The sequence below is a fragment of the Carassius carassius genome, chromosome 7 (genome assembly GCF_963082965.1).
Source record: "Carassius carassius chromosome 7, fCarCar2.1, whole genome shotgun sequence".
In the NCBI taxonomy this organism is placed as follows: Eukaryota; Metazoa; Chordata; class Actinopteri; order Cypriniformes; family Cyprinidae; genus Carassius; species Carassius carassius.
In genome coordinates, this window is record NC_081761.1 from 15967260 (window position 1) to 15993986 (window position 26727).

The following is a 26727-nucleotide window of genomic DNA, read 5'->3' on the forward strand; positions in this document are numbered from 1 at the left end:
ATAGATTGGGGCAAATTAGTTGTCACTTTATTGCACTTATGAATAAGCTTTAAAGTAATTCCCACTTGCCACCCGTTTCCCTTCTTTCAGACACCTGCTAGATCTGCTAACTCCACTAAAATGGGGTTCTGAAGCAAAACTCCTCACTGACAGAAACATGGGGTTTCACTATAAGAAGTCTTGACATTGTGATTCATTACACTCAGTCTATTCTCTGCGGTATCTTTAGCCCGGTTGCCAGAGTAAATAGACCAAATCAACAAAACCCAGCAACGCAGACAGAAACTCATTCATTCTCCCAACCATGACACAATCAGAGATAAAACAAAAAGAGAAAAACTCTCTCAACATTGGGGTTTCATCTGGCTGGCATAATGATATCAAAGGCATGCAGCATCCAGCCCAATTTTTTGGAACAATGCAATAATCTCAAGACTGTTGAAAAGCCTTACCCTCCTCTATGAAAACAGAGTGGTAACATTTTAAATTAGGAAAAGAAAGAAAAATTTAAAATATATGCTAAGGATTTGATGCAAGTTAAGCTGTAACAGCTCTAACATGCTGTCAATTGCCACAGAAAATAATTTAAACTTCTAATGCACTTAATGGGGAAGGGGTTTAAAAGCAGAAAAGTGCAGCTAATATTTTTGTTAAAGCATTTACAATAATTCTTCCATACAAAATGTTATTTGAGATGTTAAGACATCTAAATCGTCCTTTAAGTGCTTTTTAAAAAGACTGATGTCTCTTTATACATTACCAATGCAATTCCTGTGGGTGGAGTTTGCTGCAGATAAACAGTAATTAATAGATAGTTATGACAAGTGTCATTCTAGTACGCCTGAACATCCAGGCCTTTCAAGCTAGTTTTTACATGTTCATGACAAGAGTTGAAAAATGTAATACAAGCTTGCTCGAAGTTAGATTCTCATTTTCGCAAATCATTACACCTCTACAATGCCTGCTTCAAGGACTTTCTTTCTAAGTACATAAACTTTGTTGTTCTTCAAACTGAAAGAAGAGTTTAAATTGCTATCTGTATTTTCTAATTTGCTGCATGCCACAGATGGTTGACATGATGTATCAATGTTGTATTAATAACTACAAACATTACTTTAAGAATTCTTGGAGGATTTTGGGTATCTAAAGAAGAGAGACTCAAACATGCTAGAAACAATAGCAGAGCATCGATCTGTAAATTTGCTCACGGATACTGCAACACTAAGAATTGCCAATATTGACACCAATCACAAAATTCAATGTGTGAAGTCATCACTGCATGACAATAATTTATCCTTTTGTACCAGTTATGTTAGGCTTGGGCTTGACGAGTGTTTATACATTATGAATTATGCAAAAAAAAAGTAAATAATAATCAAATAAAAAATGTATATAGAATAAATAAAAATTGGTCCTGAATTTAAGCAGGACTGGCCAATCACCAACAACAGGACTGAGACAAATATTTCCAATGAAAAATTGTTAAAAGACTGATGCTCCTCTAGACAAAAATTAAGTAAACTTTAAATGATACAACATGACTACAATCTAAATGCATGTTATAGTTCTTATTGTGAACAGTTCATCTATGCATGTGATTTTTAATATCTATCAAAATAACATCTTGATCTTCTAATGAAAATGGCAGACTTCCCTCTGGCAACGTATGCGAGACTTTAAAAATTAAGGGTTGGTTGCACCAATAATGATTACGCTTAAATCTAGATTAAATCAAAGTTTACTCAATAATTTGGTTGCACCAATCTTTAAACCTGGTTTAAAAATGAGCAGGTTTACATTTAAACCATCATTTTGATCTGATTTTAGATTTAAGATTTACACCTGTTATGGAGTCTGGAATATGTTCAGTCTCTCATCTCGGTGCATTCAAAAAAAGAGAAGAATATCTGTAGCATTTCATGGCAGTGGTGCCATTCCTCTCATTTCATCGTAGATGGAGTTTTAATCGTAGGTTAGAATTCTAATAATTTGTTAATCTGTGTTTAAAATGATGTGGTGCAACACAACTTAATTTAAAATAAAATCCAGATCAACAAATTCTCGATTGGCTCCAAACTTTGCTTAAATTTAATCCTTGTTGGTACATCCCACCCTTAGCCTACTTAAACTCTGCCCCTGCAAGTTCATGTTCATCTGCATCCACTTTTGAGTACAACAGTTAATGCTTAGAAACAAAGCTTGCTCTGCATTTGTTCTTTTTTGATTATCTGTTACACACAATACAGAAGATAAAGATCTGCTACTGTTTCTTTTAGTTCCAGATTAACAGTTTAAAGATATGATGGCAAACAGTTTGTCTGCAGAAGGACTGAGAAAAGAGGTGAAAGATCATGCTGTGTTCTGTGTACATTATTTATGAATATTGCTTTTCACTGTCAGCTCCCCGCTTTCACATCGATCCGGTGCGATCCAAGGTCTGAGAGTGTGGATTTCACAGAAACTGACAGAGGGACAGGAAGAGCCATTCAGATTACTCCATAAACAAGTAAAAGGAAAGGTGAAAGGGGTTCGATAACAGGATAGAATGTGACAAAGAAAGGTAGTTTAAAAAGCAAAATGGAACGATAAATAAAAAAAGTAAACTACTAGCTTTTTACACTTCCTGTTGAAAATTTGTAAGGGTGTTCTGAGTTGTTGCCCATATTGGCATAAATCAAACGTGCACAACTCATATACATGGCTCGTGTCCTCCCTTGACTATAACATTTTTATCCCAAGCCTTTTCTTAAAAGCACACACACACACAAAAAACCTTTTCAATACCTCCTTACTGAAAAAAGCATTATGAAATTTGCCCCAATGCTAACCAATTAAGAAAAAAGGCTTGAAGTATGTTTAATTAATAGGGCTGACCCAAAATATTAAATTATTTGAATATTCATTCGATGGGTTGGCATTCATTTTTCAATTTTGAGATTCAAATAATCTTTTTTGTTATTCGAACATCTGGCATCCCCGCAAAACTATATTCATTCGCGCTTGAATATAGCCATTTTTACTGTCAGGCCGAACGGTTCTGAAGAATGTCACATCTGTATTTCCATGTGAGCCTGGTACAGCGCGGCACGATTACAAACCATTATCGGCCCGGATTTCTCGGCATGGTAAGACAACAGTGCTTAGCTGTACTGTTAAGAGTACGTGTGCATGATGTTGCAACTCTACTGCACGCTGAACAGAGCTAGAAACTTCAGATCCGGATTTAAATGCAGCTGACAGAAAATCCTGCTGCGCCTCAGAGCACCATTCACATAGTTTTCCATTAAATTACATTATATTCGCTCCGAATCATTGTTAATGTACATAATGAATTGTATATTGAGCATTTTCATCGAAATGTCTTTCTGTGAAATAATAATAATAATAATAATAAATGCTTCGTTTATGGAGATAATATAGATTGCTCTTTCCGTTTGCTCCGTTTTATTAAACACTGAACTTCAAACTTATCTATGCCTCATTGTTCATTCTTGAGGTAAACTTGTGTCTGTTTGGTGAATAAATAAACTGTTTTAGACCACTGCTCGAGTTAAACACGACGCGTCCGGAGTGTGTTTGACACCAGTGAGTTCTCCTAGACTCATGACTCAGCGCTGCTCTTTTATTTTGATTATATAATCATTTAGTGTTCAAGGATAGAAGCAGCTAAAGTGTGAGAGTATATATTGTGCTGGTATAATTGTAGGGCCCTTTGATTTCTGTGATGCTGAAAACGCGGACGGAATCGTGGAATCCATTCATAAAAACGGAATTCATAGTTTAACATGGAAAGTCAAGGAATTTGTCAATTTTTGAAGAAATTAAAAGTAGGTCATTACACTTAAATCAAATCACGATATGGACTAGTATCTGTAACTATTAAGTCAGGAAAGGACGCGGGGTTTCATCTGCTAATGTAACACACACTGAAGCGCGCATGACACTCGCGGTGAATTCAGCGTAATTCAACTTTTTTTTTTTTTTTAAAGGAAAAACCACACAATATTTCTTCCATGTTTTAATTTTAATATAGTAATATAGTATTGTTTTTTGTTTTAAAAAAAAAAGTTAGATACATTTTCAGTAAGATAAAATAATCAGAAAGATAACTGTTATTAATGTTTCATGCCTTGATTTAATAACCAGAAAAATTTCAATACACGACACAGGATTTTTGAGTGAAAAAAAAAATCATAAGGCTTCTTTAAGAAAAAAATAAAATTGTGTTAAGTTGTTTTATGCATTCAAATAATTAGACATGCTAAAACACAGAATTTGATAACAATAAAAAAAATATGGTAAGAAAAAAATTTAATAAACCATAAACATAAAATTTGTGTTCAACTTATTAAATTGATGTGAAAATGTATAAGTTTCATGGTTTAAATTAATTAGACTTGCTTTTTTACTAATAAACTTTCATTTAACTATTAAAAAGGAGTGGAGAAAAAAAAACAGAATACAGAAAAATTAAAACAGAAATAATGGAATTTGGAAAAAAATGATTTCATGGTGCCCTATTAGAGTGTGGTAATTTCAACATTTACTATTATTATTATTAATTACTTTTATTATTATAACTACTAGTATGGTTCAGTCCTTTTAAAAAAAAATAAATAAAGCACTATTTTAGTTTTTTTTCAGTATCCATTTTAAAAACTATCGGTTAATTAATCGGTATCGGCCAGTTTGGTCCAACCTAGCTATCGGCATCGGCAAAATCCACTATCGGTCAACCTCTAATCTGTAATTTTACTCACAATAAAAAAAGTCAACCTAATTTGCTTGGGAAATATTTGCGAATATGGCAGCCATAATTTTATTTTATTTTTTTCAGTAGAACAGGTAATAATTTGTCTATATTAAAAGTAATATGTCTATATAAAAAGTATTGCTCTTAACAGACCTGTGTGTTTTGTATCACAAGTGCAGTGTCCATTCTCGGAGCAAACCTTGCCCGCGTGAGGCACGGTAATACCGCCTCGCGCTGTTCTGCAGTTTATTAAAAGTTGATTAATTCTGAATGTGTTGCATGTCCATATTACACCAAAAGGCAATACTGCACTGCATTTTTTTCTAGTTCTTTGATAAAGTATTATACCAAAAGGCTGTCAGGAGTAAAAATACAAAGAACAAAGGATCATTTAGTAAGAATCATATCAGGAAACCCAGGCAGAAGGTAGCAACTGCTCCCAAACATTAAACCATTGTTTTACCTACACAACGGTCATTGTTCCAGGTGAGAGTTATCAATTTCCTGTAATCAGGAATGCAGCAGTCAGACTATTGGTGAACAAAAGCTGTAGCATGTGCAGAGGCAACCGGCCAGATAAAAGTTCTGTTGGATGACTTTACATTCAAAGACAACCACATCAAATGACCTTTAGACAGATATGGCTAGTGTGCTAAATATGAAGGAAACAAGTCTTTAATAAAACAGACACGCAAGGTCAATTTAAGACAGACACCCCTTGATTTCCAAATAACCTGGAGGGGTTTTTAATAAATCCTGAATATCGATGCAAATTGAACAACACAGCAGAGGAAAAAGATGTATATGGATGAATTGACTGTTATTGGTATGCTGCCTGCAAGGTTAGTCTAAAATAGGTATAAGCCATGATCATCGACTAGTTAGCTGGTAAATTACTAGTTGACCAAGACCTATTAGTCCTGCCTCTATTATGCCTATTGAGGTTAACTAGCGTAAATCAGTAGTGCTAGTATGCACAGCAAATTGTGAAAATCAGACACCGTCACAATTTTTTGGACAATAAACTGTCCCAGGAAAAATTGCATTAAACAATAATAATGTCACTTTAAGACCATTTACATCAATGATACACATTTGCAGAGAACAATTAATTTTGGATTCCTAAAAGGAGAAATATTATGTCCCTTTTTACAATATTTAATACAATTCTAAGGTGTCCCCAGAATTAATCTGTAAAGTTTCAGCTCAGTTTTTTGAGCACACACGTTCAAAGCACGTGCACAGAAAGCTATAACGAGGCTATAACGAGGCATGCCTCTCATGTCATATTGCGCTTAAACTGTCAGAAACAAAAGTTTGTTAAAAACAGTTGATTATGTCTGTGAAGGTAAACAGCTGGGAAAGAATATATTATATAATATATTATATTAGATCTGTGTGGCAGCAGCGTAATATACAGTAAATAAATAAATCCACTGCTGTCTTGTCTCCTCTGAGGCTGGGACATGGAAAAAGTCAGATTTTCATGATGTGTCATCTTTAAGAATATGCAAACACTGGAACTTGAACACCAAAATAATATAAATGCTCTGAATAAACAAAACTATGAATAGGGTACATCAATATTAAAGTACTTGGAAGTGATAGCAGTAAATGATCATAAAAACAATGATTTTGTCAGTGGGACAGCATGTCGTTATGAGAAGAGTGCATCCACGACAAACATTTTACATTCTGACTAACATGTAACCATTTCATGACTCGAAAGCAAGCCTAAAAAAAACGAGTGCTGTCAAATGATTATATAAGTCTGTTTACACAATATGTGCATATATTTTTTATGTATATAAATACACACACATGCATGAATATATTTAAGAAAAAAAATGTTTATATGTTAAATACAAATTATATGAATATAAATATTAGGGTTGCACAATAAGTCAAATTTCTAATAGCGATTACAATTATAGCGATTACAATTATAGATTCCATAATTATGTAATCGTTTAAAGTGACAATTAATCGTTCAAAGTCCACTTATGTTATTCTGCATGCTTAAGATGTTTTTTTTTCTTTCTACATGTGATCTTAAGGGGTTTTCCATTGTTTTAGTATAACATTATAATAACATTCATATATATATTGTTTTTATATAATTTAAAGAAACAACCAATCCGATGTATATTTTGAAAATAGTCTAATCTCTTAAAGGGGACATATGATGCTGCTAAAAAAAAACATTATTTCGGTGTATTGCAATGTGTTTATGTGGTTTAAGTAAAAAAAAAAAAAAAAAAACACATTTCCCATAAAATGTACATTGTTTCTCCTCTATGACCCGCCTTCTGAAACGTGTGAATTTTACAAGACTCATCGTTATGAAAAAGCAGGGTGTGCTCTGATTGGCCAGCTATCCAGTGCGTTGTGATTGACCGAATGTTACGCCCCTTAGCATACTATGCCGTCTCCAAGGCCAGCAGCACGAGACTCAGTCCAGCTGCTCTGCTCGTGCACATCCCATCATCGGTTCTCTTTTAGCAGTTCAATCAATGTACTGAGGAGTAACTGAATAACTCTGGATATTGGTTTATTTCGCATCAGAGGGAGTGTAAGGCATGTTTATAAACCGAATAACTAGTAATAAACTACAAATAAAAGTAATTTGTGGATTAGTGCGTATTGGAGACGTGAACAGTTTCAAATGATTCAGTTCGATTTGGTGAACTGGTCTAACCGGTTCACTAAGAAGATCTGTTTAAACAGAAAGATTTGTTCGCGATCCGGACATCAGGCGAGACAAAACCAATAAATCACATTACAAACGAGGCATTTGTTGCATCCAGTGGGGACATAATTACTGATTATAATGACTTATATTGTCTTTTTAAGCATTGCATTGTGTATCGTGCTGCGTAAACATAAAACCATGTCTGCATTTGTGATCGGAGAAACAACAAGAGCTAGTCTACACTGCTCAAAACTCACGTTTGAATCATATGTACTTACAGAATATGAGTCAGAAGCGACTGAATTTTTATGTAATTTGGCAAATTCTTTGTTTCAGAATTGTTCTGAAAAGAATATCATAGCCACAACGAAATCCACTGACACATTCCCCTAACAACAAAATGAGCCTCTAGCCTTCTGTAATATGATTCCCCTTGATTAATTACCTGTGCCAAAATTGCATGAATAAGTGGGTTCAGTCTAACAGTCAGCTGGTATTTTGGCTGGCATGAAATCACACCTGCTGATGCCAACATCAAAACGAGTGGTTTGCGTCGGCTCAACAGCGAGAGAGAGGCCAAGAGCAGAGGGGGGGATCATTACCTGCCATTTATTAGACTGACTGTGCCAATGTGCTGCAGCCAATGTGAGTCATCTGAACACCTGCAAAAACTGAGACACAGTCTCATGCCTGTCCGAAGATTCATGACCTGACACTCCTAACACAGCAAAATCATGTGCTTCTAGAGGTGGCAATCACTCATACAACCTCATTGATATGCAAAACATGAAAATGATTCAGCACTTCATAAAGTTTCACCCAAGTTTAAAAGGTTCTTTCAAAGTTGAGCCAGCTTTTCCAATCCATGTCCAGGCCTGGGGAGTAATACGGATTGCAATACTAATTGCATCCCTTCCATTAAAAAGTAGTGATACCTTCGAATGCAGCATTCAATATTCGCCTCTCCTCATTAAGTCTGTTACAAATGGGCATTTCATTAACGTGTCCGCTGCTCTCTCATCTACAACTGCACACTGCCAGTTAATGAGGATTCAAGTTAAACGGGTTTACAGTCATTAGAAGGTTGATCGATTTCAGAGCATCACAGACAGCAACAATGTTTTAAAATATTAGGAGGAAGGTAAAAGAAGTTAGGACAACAGCAATAGGAAAGCAAAAAGGGTTTAAAAAAAAATTATACTGCCTTTAACTGTGGATCCTTCTTGGAACGGTTTTCCCATATTTAAATCACTCCTCTTACATTTATATAGTTTAATTGTAAAAGTACACTAATCCACTTTTAACCTCTGTCATAGTCAAGAATGAATATAAGTGAAATGAGAAAAAGTAATGCAATTATAAACAAAAATAAAAATAATCATTTTCGCTTGAAACAAATTAATGTATTAAAATTAATAATTGTATTTAGCAAAGACGCGTTACATGTACAATTTTAGACTTGTTTATATGATTGCAAATATATACTGCATTATCGCCTGACTGATCTGCTAACTGCGACAAGGAATGCAGATTTTATATTATAATTAACATTTACATCATTTTCTGTAAAGCTGCACTGAAACATTGTGTATTGTGAGAAGTACTAAAATTAAATTTGACTTGACATTCTAGGCTATTACAAAGAATCCTGAAAAATGCATCACTGTTTCCACAAATATTAAGAAACAACTGCTTTTAATATTGATAACTGAATAATAATAATTATTATTATTATTATTATTATTATTATGAGCACTGAATCAAGATTATTTGAATGGTTTCGTGAAGATTGGAGTAATGGCTGCAGAAAAGCTTTGGCATCACAGAATAATTTACTTTGAAATATGTTTTTAAAATTTAAAAGTTAATGTTTCACAATATTTATTCTTACTGTATTTTGATCAAATAAATGCAGTTTTACTGAGCATAAAACACTGAATACTAAAGGTGTAAACATAGATTGACATAAAAAAAGCTATAAGAATATCAAAATAAAAATAAAAAGTTTGTAAAATTCCAAAATAGTAGTACACATGAAATTATCAACTCAGTTTTAATAGAGCCTGTATGTTATGCAGAGTGAGATACATTGCATAACAGTGGTGAAAGAAATAAGCAGCCCGAGGACAGGGATAATAAGTATGAGGAATTTGAATGCAGTACTGCCTAAATGTTACCTGTGCAGCACTCATCCTGGTTAGGATCATGCAACTGAATATATCTATATACTGCCCTCTAGTGGGGCTGTGAACCAAGCACTGTGTATCCAGGGTAACAATACCCTGCACAGGCACCAGATCCAAATCATAGCTTCCTGTCACCACAACAGCCGGGCAGGGTGGGCTAACTGCTGTTCGCTAAGTGCATTTCCTGTTTTCAAGCAGCGCTTCCGAAACATGAATGAGAATACTGACCGGAGTAAACTGGGCATTTTTCAATGGATTGTAGAGAAAAAAACCTAGTGAGCTAAAAAGCATTGTAGGGTATTTCTGGCTCTAAAAATACCCAACAAAAATGTTGCTGTCTCAGAAAATACCTATTGTGCTTTAAAAGAATATTCCAGGTTCATGTTATAAATCACTGATACAATTTGTGGTATAATGCTTATTTACTTCAGCAGCCATTACTGCAGGCTTCAGTGTCACATGATCACTGTATAATATGCATATTTGGTGCTCAAGAAACACTCCTTATCCAAGCAGCTGTGCTGCTTAGTATTTTTTTGGAAAGCATGACACTTCTTTCAGGATTATTCAAGGAATAGAAAGTTTACAACTTTTGTAACATAATAGACATCATAACGTCTTTACTGTTCCTATACACCTTTTTTTTCTTTTTTCTTTTTTAATCAGAAATGTGAATCTTTTATTTTTTACAAAAGCACATTAAGACATTTTGTTAAAAACAATTTATATATGTATGTTTACAAATAAAACTTTAGAATGAGTGGAAACTGAAAGTGTAAAAATAACAATAAAATGAAACTGAAATAAACCGAAAATATCAATAAGCACTGACACGCTTTCAACGGCTCCATCGGTAAGATAATAACATGGCCATAAACAAAAATAAATAAATAAAATGAAGATTTTTACACTAAAAATAAATCCATTCAAATATTCACTCCTCTCAAACTATATGAAGACGAATAGCCAAGTGTTTGGTGTTTACACCTCAGTTAAAGTCAAATTACATGGATCTTACATCACATTCACTGTTAGGAGCCTAAGAGATGAACTCATTCGAAAACCCCTGAAGACTTGACTGCTGTAAGCCAAACTGAGAACAAAGGATGTAGACAAGCTGAGGTCAGAATGACTGGGACTACAACAGATCAGAAACAGTCTCGTCCATGAGAGACTCAAGTGGCACTGACCCACAAATGGGTCAAAGCTGGACTTGCAAGTGAGGTGGTGTGTGGTGTAGTGGTAGGGACATACCAAGCCAACTTCAAAGAACTAGTGGTGACAAAAGCAGACTAAAACCCTGCTCAGACTACAACCGACTGCAAACTAATGTGCATTCTGAGCCTGCATGAGAGGAATTAATGGTATATATCCGCAGCATCAATATTCATCATTAAAAAGGAGAAACCAAAGCTAAGATATATGAAAGATACAGATACACAAAATGTGAACAAAGCAGCACTTGTTTACAATTTGGAATATTACTATTAGTTAACTATTTATTTTAAGCAGCTCATGTTGTTATGAAAATATTCACATATTGGAATGATTGGGTAAGACCATGTCTGTGCCCCATTCATTTACTTGCTCATTTTCATCACTTTTGCTTTAAATCTAGTTTGCTAAACCAAACATCCAATCAGAGTTCTCACCGATGTGGATTCAACATTTAAGTGGGCAAACTGTGGCACCTTTGTGAGCCCAGCAAGAGCCAATGTGTGGAAAACTTTTATATAAAAAAAAAAAAAAAAAAAAAAAAAAAAAAAAAAAAACACCTATCCCGACAGACGCTAGCCAATAACTTGACGCTGTGTCCCGGGCCTTTAAGGTACAGGCAGGGATGATTAAAAATGGACCGTTGGAATGCAGCACGATGGAGTCGTGCAGACCTAATGGCTGCCATCAGTGGCCTCGCCTGTGAACCACAAAGAAAAAGCTTGAATTATTAAAGAGGAATGAATAGAAGAACAGGCAAAATGAAAGGGAAACACTGCAGAGGTTCAGGTTTGACTGTCACACTTGTGTTACACTTAGCGATTTTTTAAATGAGGACCACACAGATTTTAAAGTCTTTCCGATCACAACAAATACACAAAATTGTGCGCCTTGTTGCACATTCACAGACTACCTAATAGGGATGTAACGATTACTGGTTTGAAGATAAATCATGATAAAAATCCCCAACGGTTAGTATTATTAAACCGTATTAGATTACCGTGAATTAAACAACTTGCGTTACATAAATACTGTCCAGCATAAAGCACAGTTTTTTCAGTAACACGTGCACACAGTACGTAGAGTAGATTCCTTTTGAATGAAAACAGGGCGGAAAAGCTGGAAGGTTTTAAATGAGTGCTAAGGGAATTATATAAATTAATGTATGAGCTAATTAATTATATGAATGTACCTCTGAAGGTTTTCAGAAATGATTTACTGGCATTTGTTTTTTGTTTTCGCTCCATGAAATCCCTAAAGGAAGTGTTTTCACAATACTGCATTGTTCATGGAGGTTACAGGAAACAGCTCTAATTCAGCTTTTCCATAAGCGCCACCTGCTGTCAGCGAGTGGATTTACAGACACTTGTATTTACATTCAGTCTGTGTTCAGTTTCTGTCTGGCCAAAAATTGACCAAATTTGCAAATGAAATAATATACATATAATTTACTAACTAATTATCATTTTGACTTGTATCTTTTCTTTATTTAAAGGCTGAAATGTGAGGTTTACCTTTTTATTAAACTTTTTCAAAGCTTTTTTTGAACATCTACATTAGATATTTCACATGCTATTTATTCAGTCAAGTTGTCATTTAAAATCTGAAGATCATTGGTAATGTTATTGTTTTAGTGATTATGCAAACAAAAAGTGTTTTAAATATAAATTTGAAGTGATTTATGTTTCTTAAAACCCCAGAATTCATTGAAATGGTCAGAGAACAACTGAGACTTTTACAAACAAATATTTATATTTACCATTAGCATGCTGACTATGTGATAAATTCCTGAAGTATTCATGGTCCTTTACCAATAATAGAGTATATAACAAAATATGTTTTATGTATCAGCAAATATATGCAATCACACATGTTTCTAAGTAAACAAACAGATAATTAACACCGTTAAGCATATGATACGCCTGAGAATACAAAAAATAAACATGCAGCATATTAATAGTGCTTTAATCTGTTTTTTTCCCCCCTCAAACTATGCAAATAGTACATGAAGTTGAAATAAAACTATTAACAAATGTAGTTTACCCTTATAATGTGATTCATTTCAGAGTGAAACAATGTGCAAAGTGAAATAATGTTAGTGTGGTGGGGGTTATTATGCAGATTTGAGTTGGAATTTTAGTTTATAATTTTACTGGGTTGTTTTTCCCCCCAGAAATAGTTATTTATTTATTTAAAATGATGTGCACTGATGAATCAAACAGTAAGACCAATATAATTTTTCGAGGAAGCAAATAGGGTCAATCAGGATTTCATGTAGCCTTTAAGCATTGAATTAGATCATACTATGTGCGGGAATCCCTCAGAGACTCACACTCTTTAGTCCATTTGTGTTGCCTGAATATTTATACATTTATTTTATTTTTTAAACACGCTTATCAAATCATACTGTGTAGCTCATACTGCATTCAAAGCTTATGTATAATTCATCACTGATATATAACATTTTATATTAAGGGGGCCGTCAGACGCTTTCTACCCCTGTCATTTCTCTTACAATTTATCACAGACTCTCTCTCAGCTCAACGCATCTTTTTAACCCTCTGGGCTTCTTCGTAAATGGGTCACACTTAGCTTCCTCCCGCCCGAAAACGGGCGAAGCCTTAAAATTGTACTTTACTTTTTCCCAGGATAACCAATCAAATATATTTTTGTTCTATAATGTTTTCTGATTATTATTTAGAATTTTTAGATTTTTTTATGATACTTTGCATTAATTATATAATTTTTATGAGCTATTTTTTCCATTAGAATTAATATATAATTTTTTATTTTATATTTATTTAAAAAAAAAAATCAATAAATGCAGCATTTCACATCAAAATAGAGTGCCAGCCTAAAAACAAATGTTCCAGGAGAAGAACTTCATCTAGTGGCTTTAAAAAATAGCCACTTTTGTGTAATGTCCTGTACCAGCCTGTAGGCTGTCTATAGCTTCCTATATATCCTATATAGAAAGGCTTTTTGATTCCTTTTGTTGTTTTAGACATGATTTCTCTATCTTATTCGTTTTTTTTATTTAGATATACATTTAGATATTCTAAAAGATGATTACTTTATTTTCTTAACAAAAATGTTTAGATAAGTATCAGGTTTTGCATTATGATTACAATCAAACTATAGCATTTGGTTAGAAAGGGAACACAATGTGTGTGTGTGTGTGTGTGTGTGTGTGTGTGTGTGTGTGTGTGTGTGTGTGTGTGTGTGTGTGTGTGTGTGTGTGTGTGTGTGTGTGTGTGTGTATGTGTGAGTGAATGTGTGTGTGTGTGTGTGTGTGTGTGTTGCATTTGAGCGAGAGTCTCTTTTTGTATTTTTTATTTATTTATTTTTGCATATTCTCAAAATTTGCTGTTGCAGTCTTACCAGTCTCTCTCTTTCTCTCTCTCTCTCTTTCTCTCTCTCTCTCTCTCTCTCTGTGTGTGTGTGTGTGTGTGTGTGTGTGTGTGTGTGTGTGTGTGCATTTGAGCAAGTTTTTTTTTTCATTTATTGATTTTATGTGGAATATTCTACAAATTTGCTGTTGCAGTCGCCAGTTTATCTGTGTGTGTGTGTGTGTGTGTGTGTGTGTGTGTGTGCGTGGGTGTGTGTGTGGGGGGGGGGATCTTATTTGCACTCTTGATGTTCTAGAGTGTCACCCCTTCATTGCTGTACACTTTTTTTCAGCACAGTTGCTGATCTGTAGCTTGTACCACCAAAAGTTTCTCTGAGTTTTCCTATTTTTTCGTATTTCCCATTCATTTCCTATGTCGCCCGTTTTCGGGCGGGAGGAAGCTAAGTGTGACTTTTTTTACGACCCTTTAACATATCAGAATCATCTCCTTGATTTTTTTGTGTGTTCATATAGGTAATACAACAAAAGTCACCAAGTTTCATCCCCATCCGATGAAGCAAAAAAATTAAACATTTCAAAACGTTCAAGTTTTCGCCCGTTTTCGGGCGAAGAAGCCCAGAGCAAGGTATTATAAACAGCCCAGTGGCCTCTAGCAGTGCAGCTATTTAAAAATTAATCAATGAAAGAGCTGCCTCCCTCTGCACCATATCAGTTTACCTTTAATTCACAAAAGCGTGACGAGACATACATTATTAACCAGTTGCTTGAACGGCCAAGCACACAACTCCCCCAAGCAAATGCAGAGACACAAAAACAAACATAGACCCCATAGACATAGATATGAAGCTGCCTGTCTCAAAAAAATCCCTCTTCATTGTAGCAGGGCTGAACACTGTGGGTCTTGTGACCGATATTGAGGGGAAGTGTGAAAGTTCACTTCCTTGCTTCAACACCAAAGACAATGGGTGGCTGGGTGGGTCTCTCCACCTTTATTTTCTTCCTTCTGTCTTTCATCCTGTGAATGGTACAGCTATCCCATCCGGGAGAAGACAACAAATGGTGGTGAGTGTTCTGAATGGACTGCTCGTCTCAAAAGCATTTGTAGCAACCATGAAGGTACCATATCTAAAGCTTCAAAGCACAGTCTCTCAAAAGAGCCAAATTGATTGTAAATTCAGAACCAACATGGAGATTTATTTTTAGGACAAGTAAAAAGAAAATTCAAACCAACAAATCAAAATTCAAACCGGATGTCATTCAGTAAATGGATCTAAATAAATCTAGGAAAACTGATTGAAAAGATTCAAGTCACTGGGATGAATCAGTTTCCACCAATATTTGCAGATGGAGTCCAATTACTGCCAAACTACCCATAATCTCAAACAAAACCAAAGTAGGATTAACAACTGCAACAACAGTTTATCTGGTATGTCATAATCAGAGAAAGGTGTGGAATTTTATTTATATAGATATATCTATACAAATACACATACATTTATCTATCTGTCTGTCTGTTAGAGCTGAAACAACGAATCGATTTAATCGATTAAAATCGATTATTAAAATAGTTGTCAACTAATTTAGTCATCGATTTGTTGCTAAATAACTTTTATTTGCCGTAAGCGGCTCATTTCGTGCATATTTCAAATCTGCGGTGACCAAAGTGTGGCAGTAATGAGCCACCGGAGGTTTTACTCAGCCAGTACAGCAGGAAAAGTAGCTAATAACCAATAGCTGTCCTTGTTTTATGTCACGTGCTTCCCGAACAGCGTCTCTGCAGCATTCAGCGTAATGTGGGAGTACTTTACTTTGAGCCTTCAAAAAAGAAGAGTAACCTGTAAACTCTGCACTACTGAACTGTTTAAGGGGACGTTCACATATCGCATCTTTTGCACGTGCAAGTTCGTTATTTCCAACACCGCACCGCATCGAGTTAAAACATTTCAACTTTTCAGAATGCCGCAAGCGCACCGCGGGTCATGTGACAAGAACTAACCAATCAGCTTCATCCTTTCCCGTAACAACGTTAAAAGCTCAGTCAAGATGAAAGGAACAGCTGATCATAGTTGTATATCGATTTCCATTTTGAAATAAATTTAGTAGCAGAGCTACTGAAAGCGATTTTTTGAGCTGCAAATCCATTTATCCTTTGCTGAAATTTCCGCGTCTTCAAGGAGAGAGCACGTCATGGTTGCTTAGCAAAGGCAGGCGCTTCAGGGGTGCTTCTGCCCGAGCGCTTTGGAAAGAAGGAGAAAGCGGTGCGCCTAGCGTTTTCCACGCGTTTTTAGGCGCGATTTGTGAACGGCCCCTAAGACTTTCATTTGTGCAGATTCTCCAGTACAATGTTGTTTGCAAATGTTTAGTCGTAAAAGCTGATAACATTGCTTTTTAACAGTTAACATTTAAAGCTTTACAAACATGTTCTGTGATCAGTTTGTCGTTTACCAGTTCAAAATTCAGTCGTGCAGCCTAATTATGACTGAATGAGAGAGGTAAATGTTTAAAGATATTTGAAATGCACTTTTTTTCTAAGTATTCACTGCTCTTTTTCACACAGCAGGTTTTTTGTGTGTCCAATTTTTTTTTCTGGACAACCTTCTGATGGATTTTACTTTAAATTGTGAGTTCCATTCAGGTTTCATGCCATTGGCACTTTTTTCGAAGGATTGTTTACAATTTCACAGCAAAAGCTATAAAGCTGTTTCCCAGTAAATAATAAAATACAATGCACTGCAATTTTATTCTGTTTTATCCTTATACTTCGTGAAAATATGTTCTGAAAGCTTTGTTCGGGATGTTAAACTACTTTAGGAGCTCTAAGGACTGCCATGGTGAAAACATTATTTGAAATCTACTTTGCTAGAATTTTTGCAAATTTGCTAGAGTATGGGTCAGTGTTCTGATTGCAGAAGAGTTCAACAAAGGATTACTAACACAATAAAACAACTCCAGGTATATTTTTGATGAGGATATGACCGTGCAAAATGGTTAAATTCTCTTAAAAATCTATGCTGAAGGATAAAGACCATTTATTAATAATTTACTTGGGGAAAAAATGGAAAAAACTAAAATATAAGTACATAAACCGATTAATCGATTAATCGTAAAAATAAATCGACAGATTAATCGATTATCAAAATAATCATTAGTTGCAGCCCTACTGTCTGTGTGTATGTGTGTGTGTATGTATATGTGTATGTATATGTATATGTATATGTATATGTATATGTATATATGTATATATATATGTATATGTATATATGTATATATGTATATATATATAAATATATATACACACACACACACACATACACAGTACAGACCAAAAGTTTGGACACACCTTCTCATTCAAAGAGTATGATATTCAAAGAGTACTTTATTTTCATGACTATGAAAATTGTAGATTCACACTGAAGGCATCAAAACTATGAATTAACACATGTGGAATTATATACATAACAAAAAAGTGTGAAACAACTGAAAATATGTCATATTCTAGGTTTTTCAAAGTAGCCACCTTTTGCTTTGATTACTGCCTTAAAAAGGTAAATCTTGTTTACATCAAAGCTGAAACCATTCACACAGAATGCATATTTCGCACATTTTCTAGAGGGACACCGTTGGACTCACGAGGATGGATTGTTGCCGGTGCTTAATGCTTATTCCCCCAGCGAAGATTCCAGAATCAATCCGGAGTTGAATGGTTAGTAATGAACACTGTTGCTCAACATAACTCTGAGAAGTTAGTCTATGTTAAGCGCTGTCGCGTTTCCATTACAGATTCGCGCAAAACTTGTGTTTTTTTTTCTTCTAAATATCGATAAACAACTATTGCGAAATGACGGCGTTTCCATTAACCGATGTTATGCGACTAAAACGTCATTTTTTTTCTCTCGCGATCAGTTATTCCAAAAATCATGGCAACGGACGTTGGTAGGTTTATATATATCACAGCCACCAGACTAGACATTATATTATTATTATCTCCAGGTTCAGGTTGGTGTGTGTTGGTTTTTGTCCACCTCAATCTCCAGGTTTGTGTGTGTGTGTGTGTGTGTGTGTGTGTGTGTGTGTGTCAGAGTCTGTGTGTGTCCACCTCCGGGTCCAGTTTGGTGTGTGTGTGAGCCTGTGTGTGTGAGTGTGTGTGTGTCTTTTTGAATGTTTGAGTGTGTGAGCCTGTGTTTGAGTGTGTCAGTAAGTTTGTGAGTTTGAGTGTGTGTGCGTGTGTCCATCTCCAGGTCCAGGTTTGTGTGTCTGTGTGTGAGCAAAATTTGCAACAAGAAGTCTGTGGAGCAGTCATAGCATAGAAAGTGTAGCAATGGCATAGCAATGTCTTTAAAGGGATAGTTCACCCAAAAATGAAAATTCTATCATCGTTTACTCACCCTCAAGTTGTTCCAAACCTGTATGAGTTACTTTGTTCTGCTGAACACAAAGGAAGATATTTGGAAGAATGTTTGTAACCAAACAGATCTCGGTCCCCATTGACTATCATAGTATATATTTTTCCTACTATGGAAGTCAATGGGGACCAAGATCTGTTTGATTCTCTCATTCTTCCAAATATCTTCCTTTGTATTCAGCAGAACAAAGAAACTAATACAGGTTTGGAACAACTTGAGGGTGAGTAAACGATGATAGAATTTTCATTTTTGGGTGAACTATCCCTTTAAGGTATCTGACACTAAGTGTTGGCAATGGAAATGTGTACTTGTCACTAAAAATATATGAGATATACTTATGATAGATATATATATATGATATATTTAACTTAGAAAAAAAAGCTTTTCTTCACCCCAACTGAAATGAATTTTAAATTTGAATATTATTCAAATTTTTATCATATTTAAGTTAAAAAATTTAATTTAGTTTTTCAGCTTTTTTGACAGCCCTAAGCTCTAGTCTCTAAAATCACTGTATCTGCTGTAAAAAATTAACCATGCATTCATATGACGCAAAACTAAGAATTAGAATCATTGTAATGTGACGATCAAATATAGATGTGGGTGGGTGGCGGGCGGATAATTTGAAGCGGTGGACCTGGGTCTCCAGTAGTAAACAATGGAGCATGCTCTGCTGAACAAACAAAGTAATTACACCATTCAGAAGCATTTAATCTGCATTATATGTGCTGTAAAAAAATATATATAAATTACAGATATATCGGCGACAAGCTCATATCGGCTGATAATCTCGGCTAAACGATATATTGTTCAAGCTCTAATCAACATACTTCAATAGTTTCTAAATATTTTTTTCACAGTGAAGACTAAGAGTAATGGCTGCTGAAAATTCAATTTTGCCATCACAGGAATAAACTTCATCTTATGTCAAAACAGAAAACAGGCATTTTTAAATCACAATATTATGATCTTACTCTATTTTTGATCAAATAAATACAGCCTTTCGAATGGCAGTGAAGTTCTGAATCCGGGATTTTCTTCAGTAACAGAAGATCTAATTTGTACATCAAGTAGTTACTTACGATTCACACGTCTGGCAGCTCAGAGTCCTTCAGATGTGGTTCTCCACCTCTGCCTTCTGTGAATAAAGAGCATTAAAAGGGCATTAAAGGTCATCTAATTTCCTCTTGTTGTTATGAAGGATTCACATACCAAACCTCTTAATTTCGTTCAAAATGCTGCAGAATAATCATTTCTAGTACACATACCATTTAAGTCATCATGGAATGGAAACACCGCCTATTCTCTAAACACCTTATTAATCTTATTGTGAAGGATTCATCATTCATTTTTTTTACCTTATTTTTACCTCATAAGCTGGTGATGTATGCCAGACTTCTTCAATAATTCAGTCCACTTAAATTTCAATCCTTTTTAACGATTGACTACAAGCTCATATTTACATCTGCCTACATCCAAATCAACAACTGGTGAACAGAATCCAAGTCCCTGCCCTGCATGTTTTTTTCTTGATTCACTTTTTCACTCATCAAAATATTAAAGAAAAGATCTGTCACTGCATCTATTATATCGCAACTTTAACAACCTGCTAGGAAGTGTTTGCAAAAATCACAGCAGAGCCTCGAGCATGTCATGTGGAAAAAGTTGAATGACCATGAAAGAAACTTAAAAATGCTGACTATTTCTGATAAAATTTCCCATGGACCACTTTTTATATCCATGTAATCAGAGACAAATTATATAGCGAAAAGCTGCACTACATAATTTTTTCATCTTTCCAAACAATGTTAATACTATCGCTCAAGAGATTGATCATTAGCATATTAAATGCAAAGTTGCTGAACTGAATTAGTTTAGCATGCTGCATTTGACAGTGTAATATACAGCGCTTTTGTAGGGCAAACACGAAGATAGCATCACCCCTGGTAGCAACATATGATTTCTGCTAGGGATGTCCCGATCAGGTTTTTTTTTTTTTTTGAGTCCGAGTCATTTGATTTTGAGTATCTGCCAATACCGAGTCCCGATCCGATACTTCTATAATACATAAAAAAAGAATAAAGAAGAGCGAAAAAACAGATCCAGGATCTTCAATAAATTACATTTTGAAATATATTAAAATATAAAACAGCTATTTTAAATAGGCTAGTAAAAATATTTCAAAATCTTACTGTTGTGCTGTACTTTGGATCAAATAAGCATGCAGGCTTGGTGAATAGAAGGGACTTCTTAAAAAAAAAAAAAAAACCTTAAGCTTACTGTTCAAAAACTTCTGACTGGTAGTATAGGCAACTTTATTTTTTCTCTAATTTCTAGCTTTTAATTGGCTTAGAAATCTATAAATGCTGGACAATAACAAATAATAATGATTTGTTTATATACTACAAACACTGTTTATCACATAATAATGCAGAATAGTTTCTATACTGTAATAAGTACTATGTCAATCAGCACTGCATTGTTCATACTTTATCACCTGCTGGAGATGACTTGAAGAACAATTTATTGTCGTGATCGTATATTAATGTCTTCGTGTTTGCATAAGTTTTTGTTTTCCTGTGAGCACCACAGCATAGCTGGACGCTTTTGTCCATATTAGGAATTTCCTGATATCAGCGCGAGAGCGCGCTCTGGCTTCGATTATGAATGAAACACACACTGCATGAGAGTTTAGCGCTCTGTGATGTTCATCTCGCTGTATCCTGGGTCCGAATGAAATATCAGGTCATGCGCAAACTATCATGTCTCTTTGAGTTTGAATCTATATTTATTCACACCAGCTCTTGAAAACAAAGTGATGTCATGCCGCACGTGTTGCTGTGTGGAGTCAAAAGGGTCTAACTCTGTGCCACCGCATAACAAAAGATGTGTTAAAAATTAATGAGAATATATATATATATCCGAGTCCTGATCGGGAGGTAACGTCCGATTCCAATCGAGTCTGAAACCACGCGATTGGGCCCGATTTCCGATCACGTGATCGGACCTGGACATCCCTAATTTCTGCATTGGCTTTTAAATTACTGAAGTTTTTTTTTTCTTACACTTTTGATTAATAATGATAATCTTCATAAATGAACAACTTTTTTGTGTGAATTTTAAAGTCTAAATACAATTGCAAGATTTAAAAAGATAAATATGGCTAAAAAAACTACACTATGGTCTTTTATGTATTTTATGTAATTGAATTAACTGTGCAAATTAGGGCTGCAACTAACGATTATTTTGATAATCGATTAATCTGTCGATTATTTTTTACGATTAATCGATTAATCGGTTTATGTACTTATATTTTAGTTTTTTTCATTTTTTCCCCAGGTAAATTATTAATAAATGGTCTTTATCATTCAGCATAGATTTAAGAGATTTTAACCATTTTGCACTGTCATATCCTCATCAAAAATATACCTGGAGTTGTTTTATTGTGTTAGTAATCCTTTGTCGAACTCTTCTGCAATCAGAACACTGACCCATACTCTATCAAATTTCACAAGGAGATTTAAAATAATGTTTTCACCATGGCAGTCCTTAGAGCTCCTAAAGTAGTTTAACATCCTGAACAAAGCTTATTAAGGAATCTTTCAGAACATATTTTCACGAAGAATAAGGATAAAACAGAATAAAATTGCAGTGCATTGTATTTTATTATTTACTGGGAAACAGCTTTATAGCTTTTGCTGTGAAATTGTAAACAATCCTTCAAAAAAAGTGCCAATGGCATGAAACCTGAATGGAACTCACAATTTAAAGTAAAATCCATCAGAAGGTTGTCCAGAAAAAAAAATAGGACACACACAAAAAACCTGCTGTGTGAAAAAGAGCAGTGAATACTTCAAATATCTACATTTACCTCTCTCATTCAGTCATAATTAGGCTGCACGACTGAATTTTGAACTGGTAAACGACAAACTGATCACAGAACATGTTTGTAAAGCTTTAAATGTTAACAGTTAAAAAGCAATGTTATCAGCTTTTACGACTAAACATTTGCAAACAATATTGTACTGGAGAATCCGCACAAATGAAAGTCTTAGGGGCCGTTCACAAATCGCGCCTAAAAACGCGTGGAAAACGCTAGGCGCACCGCTTTCTCCTTCTTTCCAAAGCGCTCGGGCAGAAGTGCCCCTGAGGCGTCTGCCTTTGATAAGCAACCATGACGTCCTCTCTCCTTGAAGACGCGGAAATTTCAGCAAAGGATAAATGGATTTGCAGCTCAAATAAATCGCTTGCAGTAGCTCTGCTACTAAGTTTATTTCAAAATGGAAATCCATATACAACTATGATCAGCTGTTCCTTTCATCTTGACTGAGCTTTTAACGTTGTTACGGGAAAGGATGAAGCTGATTGGTTAGTTCTTGTCACATGACCCGCGGTGCGCTTGCGGCATTCTGAAAAGTTGAAATGTTTTAACTCGATGCGGTGCGGTGTTGGAAATAACGAACTTGAGCGCGCAAAAGACGCGATATGTGAACGTCCCCTTAAACAGTGCAGTAGAGCAGAGTTTACAGGTTACTCTTCTTTTTTAAAGGCTCAATGTAAAGTACTCCCACATCACGCTGAATGCTGCAGACATAGACATCATATGATTTCTATGGCTGCAGAGACGCTGTTCGGGAAGCACGTGACATAAAACAAGGCCAGCTATTGGCTATTCGCTACTTCTCCTGTTGTACTGGCTGAGTAAAACCTCCGGTGGCTCATTACTGCCACACTTTGGTCACCGCAGATTTGAAATATGCACGAAATGAGCCGCTTACGGCAAATAAAAGTTATTTAGCAACGAATCGATGACTAAATTAGTTGACAACTATTTTAATAATTGATTTTAATCGATTAAATCGATTCGTTGTTTCAGCTCTAGTGCAAATATCTTGACCTTTTGTTAATCACAGACTAAGTTCAGGCATTTAATCAAAAACTCCTTAACAAAACAACAACCAAAAAAAACTTTATATTTTTGGACAATGACAGTGAAAGCATCAAAACATACATCCAGATTACACAGAAAATAAGTATAACCTGAAATGCACTCTACGATGCTGTTCAATAACACCATAGGCGTGACCATAGAGAACAGGGGCCTCTGAGAGGAAACCAACTCATACACACACCATTCATTGTAACTTATACCACAAGAAATGTTTTCATATACAAATTCAAACAACCAGAATTCAGAAAGACAACCATTGGATAACAGTCTGCTTTTAATATGAGTGCAGTACAGCTGCCATAGGTTTTCCTCTATACGCAGCACATGAGTTCCCAAGCCTGACAAATTTGATATTTTTGAGTGGAATTTATGTTTCACAAGCTTATCTTTGCATGGTTCTAATTCAGTTGATTTCCTACTGTTCATAAAACACTAAACTCTAAGAAACATACAAAAGGTGTGTGAAATGGAGCCATAAACAGTGCTACATTTGGGAAAAAAAAAACTACTTATGGTCATTCAAAATAGTATAAATAAAAAAAATGCCACATTTACAGGTTCAAAAACAATTTAATCCCCTGTTAAATCTTCATATCCCATTTAGTAAAAATATTTAGGCTTTCCATATTAGAGAAGCAGTGTTCATGTACAAGTTTTCCTACAGTAAATGTGACGATAGCTCTGGGCCTCTGCAGACAGATTTAATACAATCAAACTCTATTTAAACTCCTGAACATAATAGCCAAAATCATGCAAGAGATCTAACACTGATTCCTATGATTAAAAACACAAGCTGGAAGAACACAAGAGCAAACATGCTTACATTATTCCACAGGAGAGAAAACCATGCTGACCAACATTTAGGCAACAGGAAAAGAAACACAGATGACTCTAAATGGAGCTTATGGATAAAATTATTTTATTTTATTAATTTCCTAAATAATACACACTATTCCATATCGGGCTATACACACAGCCAAGGCAAATAGGGCTGTATTGACAAGAATCTGGCGATACGATATATATCACGATAAAGGGGTTCCGATACAATATGTTGCGATACTGTCAGCAAGGCGATATATTGAGTGAAGTGACATTCAGCCAAGTATGGTGACCCATACTCAGAATTTGTGCTCTGCATTTAACCCATCCGAAATGCACACACACAGAGCAGTGAACACACACAGAGCAGTGAACACACACACACACTGTGAGCACACACCCGGAGCAGTGGGCAGCCATTTATGATGCGGCGCCCGGGGAGCATATTGGGATATTTCTTATTTTAGGAATAGGATATATTTTTAGGAAAGCTGTCATTAAGAACACAATTCAATTTAAGTTTATTTTTATATCGCTTTTTACAATACAAATCGTTGCAAAGCAGAAAATTAAGTTTCTACAATATTTAGTAGTAGCTTATAAGTGGTGACTGGCAGTTTGTGCGCATATGGCAGAAATGTGCAAAAAAAATCTATTAAAGATGTAATCAAACAGACGATGAACATTATTACCAGCAATTATTATATGATGCAATCAAATATATATATACTTGGATTTCAGAGGGTTTTTCAGTTTGTATTTATGTTCCGCTTTGGAATCGCCGAAACCGCAATGCGAGGACCACCCCAACTGCACAAAATTACCCCCAAAATGAGAGAAAGCTGCAGCCGCGCTGCGACCCTACCACCCACCTCAACCCGCCCCGCATGAGCTCCTCTTCACACAGGACGTGGCAGGACCGAGGCAGCGCCCTCGTCACAGTCCCACAGTGGACGTTACCACAAAAGCCCAAATGACGGCAAACTTCAGCTTTGTACACTGAACCAGGAACAGGGACAATTCTTTCATCCTCCATTACTAGAAGTGATATTAAATGCTAACATTAGTGGCATGCCCTAATGCTAGTATTTCCTGTCACTCTCACTGTCGTTCATAGATGAAGACTGCCATCTAGCGGTCGGGATATAAACTCAAAATGAAACAACTGACAAATCTTGTATGAATTATTCTTTTTTTTATATATATTTTTTTAAAATATCAATATTTCGTTTTTGAGAATTGATACTGTTTCACTAAACAAAATATCGTGATACGTGTATCGATATTTTCTTACATCACTAATATGTAAATAAATAAATGCCTACTAGCCTTCAAAACCCTGACAATTGACACCTGCTGTGACGAATTTCGATTTGGCTGAAACACTGTCACTTCCAAGCAGAGACACTTTTGCAAACACAAAATAGAAAAGCAAACAAAACCCTCCTCCAGTGGTTACTTGGCACTAGGGTTGGGAATCGTTAGAAATTTTCCGGTTCCGATTCCGGTTCCACTATTTTACAAATAATAATGCAGTCAGGAGATGGTGTGATGCAATGAGTGGTTTCCACATTTTTAAACATTTAAAATGCATTAAAATAAATATTTTCTATCACTTTGCTTATCACTCTTGAAATGACCTGTACACTAAATAATCTAACCCTCATACTTGCATAACAATAGCAGTCTATTTATTTAGTGGTCCAAGTTGAAGCCAGTATGTATATTAATGACAATATGGGACAAATATAATGTCATTTATTGGCGGCAGGTGCAGCTCACTGCTGTTAGATGCACAGTCAGACAAAATGATGTGCAGTTATCAAAGGCGCGAGTGCACATACAGTCGTGAGAAACAAAGTGTTCGGCAATTAAAGACGCGACAGCGCAACGAGTCTGTGGATGCGCGTCATTGGAATCAATGTGCTCAGTAATTAAAGAAGCAGGGAGGCGTGTCTGTTATTCGGTTCGTGACATCCTTTACGGCGGCGGTTCTCAATTCCAGTCCTCGCGCCCCAATGCTCTGCATATTTTGCACGTTTCTCTTTGTTAACACACCTGATTCAGATAATCAGCTCGTTAGAAATGAACTCCGTGCATGAACTGTGTTCCAATTGTTCATTGCTCCCTACTCCCTGAGCAGGGGAAATCTGTTGAAGTTTACCTCACATCGAAACATTCATTCAATGATTTGTGCTGTGCAGCGTCTTTAAACATGGACAACTGTGACATCATATACCTCTGTAAATCAATACAATTTAAATTCACGTCTTGCACACTTCAATGCACTTTGATTGGAACATATAGCTACGTTCGCTTTGAACTGGAATCATGGCTGAATATCCCGTGATGTCCA

The 26727-nt window shown here is 35.5% G+C and overlaps 1 protein-coding gene across 2 annotated transcripts in view; it reads right to left on the bottom strand.

The window, feature by feature from the left end:
• The window catches only part of fbxw7 (F-box and WD repeat domain containing 7), a 205778-nt gene that overhangs the window by 145673 nt on the left and 33378 nt on the right, over positions 1–26727 (bottom strand). Inside the window, exon 2 of one of the 2 annotated variants that reach the window (XM_059554021.1) lies at positions 19681–19736. The exons of the other annotated variant lie outside the window; for it this stretch is intronic. The gene's annotated coding sequence lies outside the window, so the exon portion shown is untranslated. The remainder of the gene's footprint in view (positions 1–19680; positions 19737–26727) is intronic. 2 annotated transcript variants of the gene reach the window in all.